The sequence below is a fragment of the Heloderma suspectum genome, chromosome 7 (genome assembly GCF_057233095.1).
Source record: "Heloderma suspectum isolate Gila_16-S chromosome 7, 16-S_ref, whole genome shotgun sequence".
NCBI classification, from domain to species: Eukaryota; Metazoa; Chordata; class Lepidosauria; order Squamata; family Helodermatidae; genus Heloderma; species Heloderma suspectum.
The window spans coordinates 3603769-3607206 of NC_139464.1; positions in this window are offsets into that span (position 1 = coordinate 3603769).

Sequence of the window (3438 nt, forward strand, 5' to 3'; positions counted from 1 at the left end):
ACGTTTATAGTATTATATACATGGATATCAGAAGCCCTGCTCATTTCATAGAGGAGACCAGACCACATAGTCTTCTAGCCCATCCCTTTTTCCAGAAGCACAGCGAACCTTCCCCCCAGAACTTCCATTGAACAGCCCCATGCAATCCAAACCACTGGTGCCTCAAGCTGGACATGAGTGAGCCCCACATCTGTGTGCCTTTGAAGCAAGTATGGAGCAAGGCATTTCTGTGACTGAGGCAGAGAGGCCCAACAGCATCTCCCTTCCTCCTAACGAACAATATTGGGGCGTCTTGGCATATGGTGTGACCGGGAAGTTACCAGAAATGCCCCACATGCCCCACTCCTCACCTCTAGTAATTTCTCTAGATTGATCAAATAACTAAGAGAGCAATCCCATAGCCCCTAAACCACATGTGGTGGGCCACAGAATGGTTCAGGTTCCTGGGTCCAAGGTTGGAGGCAGGGGTCCGAGCTCCCTGCCCCCTCCCCCTTGCAGCCGGTGCAGAGAGAGCCATGCTGGCTCCCTCTCCGAGCTTGCAAAGGTGACCTCAGAGAGGAGGGAAAGGAGGAGGTTCTGGGGGTGGGGAGGGGAGGGGACTGAGGAAACAGGGATACAAACTATCCCCAGCCTGTCCCAGCCTCCTTCCCTCCCCCTCCACAGAGCCTACCTAGAGGGGCAAAAACGCCCGTCTAGCAGAAATGCAGAGCAGGAGAAACGCAGAGGTGACGATCAACTCCACACTCCTCCCAATCTGCATAGGATGCCCATCAGCCATCCAGATAGGATTGCCCCCTAAGTTTTGAGGGAAGTTGAGTCAATGACAGAGAGGCAGGGGCTTTCCCGTGGTGCCTTGAGCCCTTAGAATGAGCTGCCTGAGGAAGCTTGATCTTGTATCCCCTTTCCTTAATCAGAAAATTATGGAATGCCCGTCTGTTCATTCAAACGTAGTCTGTGTGCAAGATATCGGCATCCCCTGCAACCTCAACAAATATTTCAACAGCACTCTCCAAGCAGAATTAATAGACCAATCTCATGATGCAAAATGACACCTGGAAAAAAAGGTGCAAGGGAGAGCAAAGGTAAGCATGTGTGCAGTTTCAAGGACACAGAAACCATGGTGTCATGCAACGGCGAATACATCTAACACAACCAGGGCTCCAGATTAAATCGAAAGCCCCGGTTTTACACAATACTTACTTTCCCACAGGGGTGGGCAACACGTGGCCTGTGGGTCACATAGGCCCCCTCCCCTAGCCTTAAGCGCAGCCCTGCCACTGCCATATCAGCTCTTTTGGCCCTGGCAGCAGCATTAGCAGAAATGCACTTTTGCTGTCAAATTCTGGAGGCAAATCACACTGGCTGCCTAAAACAGCCACATTTAGCATTAAAGCCTTGTTTTAAATTAGGTGGGGAGGGTGGCCCCGTGGGGGTTGAAACTGGCCCCTGGAGTTGCCCTGCTTCCCCCATAGTGCAAGGGAAGGCGCAGTGGGTCGCTGCTTGGGCTGGCTCACTTCAATCCCCTTGCAGGTTTCTCTTCCTTTCTGCTACTCTGAAGGAGTCACGGAGGCTGCGCTTGGACTGAGTTAGCGCAGATAGCTCTTACGAGGGTCTTCAGTCAGTGACCCTGCCCACCGAGGACGTGCACACAAGCCAAAGGGGGCAGATAATAAGCAGTGATACGATGGGGCTGAGGCTGGGTGGAGGGTGGATCTTGTGACATGGAGGTGGGGTGGCTGGAGGTGGGAGCAGAGGAGAGAGAAAGCAGTCAGGGGGTAGAGAAGGCAACGTAGGGGTAGGATCAGAATGACGACCAAGTCCTGTGCACTTGGACTCCTTGGGGCAGATTTCACAGGATTGGTGATCAGCCAATCACCAATATAACAAAGGTTTAAATAATTCCAGGAGCCCGTGCTGATCTCCTAGTGCAACCTCAGCCTGAAAACGGGATATGCTCTGGGAAATTATCTTTAAGGAGATTCCAAATGTAGCCATCCTTGCTGTATAGTTCTCTCTGAAATAGATACCTATTACTCCTGTAGACCCTACTGGGTAAAAAAGGCAGGCCTTTTTTTTCTCTGCCCTCTCTCAGCATACCACAGGTCAAGAAAGGCTGCACCAAGTCCAAGAAGTTAATAAACAGTGTCAAGGAAACTATTAGAGAAAAGAAGGCTTCCTTCAGAACCTGGAAGTGTTGCTCAAATGAGGAGAACAAAAAGGAACACAAACCTGCACAAAGGGAATGCAAGCAGAAAGTAAGGGATGCAAAAAACGACCCCCATTCTCTGTGACTGCAGCCAGGGATTGGGACACTGCTCTTTGGCCCTTGAAGGTCTTGTCCACCAACCTATCTGCCTCTCTGAGCTTCTCCGGGTCAGCAACCTTTGCTTCAAAGAAACAAACTTGTTCCCCGAGAGCCAGGATGTCATGACCCTCCCTGGGGACTCCTCATCTGACGAGGAACAGTCCTTACCCGGGGGGGGGGAATCCAGGAGGCACTCTGCCACACTGACACTGAACAACAGGACCCTCTCACATTTCATCGGAGGAGCCAGAACAGGAGGAGGCTCATCCAATAAGCCCCAGGAACAAGAAGAGGTGCTGCTTGAAAAGGCTCACTCAGATCAACCTCTCAGTCGCAGGTCTCAGCTGCAAGCAAAGCCTTCTCAGGAGAAGGGCATCTAAAGGCCCTTGATCAGTTGCAACTGGGGGCTGGTTGGGGCCAGGAGTAAGCCAAGGTCTAGCTCAGGTCTTAAAGGGGCAATCTACATTACAACTTTAAACTGGTTTCAAACCTGTTTTTAGCAATTACGGCTACCAAATACAGGAATTCTGGGAATTGTAGCTCTAGGAAGAGGGGCTGCTTGGGCAGAAGACAGGGGTCTCTAGCAAAGAATTCTCAGTATCCTCATGAAACTGCAGTCTGCCAGATTTATTTATTTATTTATTTATTGCATTTATACCCCGCCTTTTTCCCTCTTGCAAGGAACCCAAGGCAGCTTCCATTATCCTCCTCCTCTCCATTTTATCCTCACAACAACAACCCTGTGAGGTGGGTTGGGCTGAGAGTCTGTGACTGGCCCAAAGTCACCCAGTGAGCTTCCATGGCCGAGTGGGGACTAGAACCCGGATCTCCCAGCTCCTAGTCCAACACTCCAGCCACTACTGAATTCTTGATTTATGACCCGGACTGTTGATGTCTCTGTTTTATTGCCTCCTCCCTGCTGCTTTTCAGACACTATTATCTTCTTGGCTTTTTGACCTCGGCACGCTTTCCTTGACGATACTTTCAAGTCATCCCAAGTTTTGATATTCCAGTTTCTGCGGCAGTGACCTTGTATTTTTCCTCGACCAGTGTTCCCATACTCAGCTGGCTAGGAGCCAGCACTGCCCAGCCACAAGTCCCGGGGGAGCTTCCAAGCAGCACACAGGAGCTCC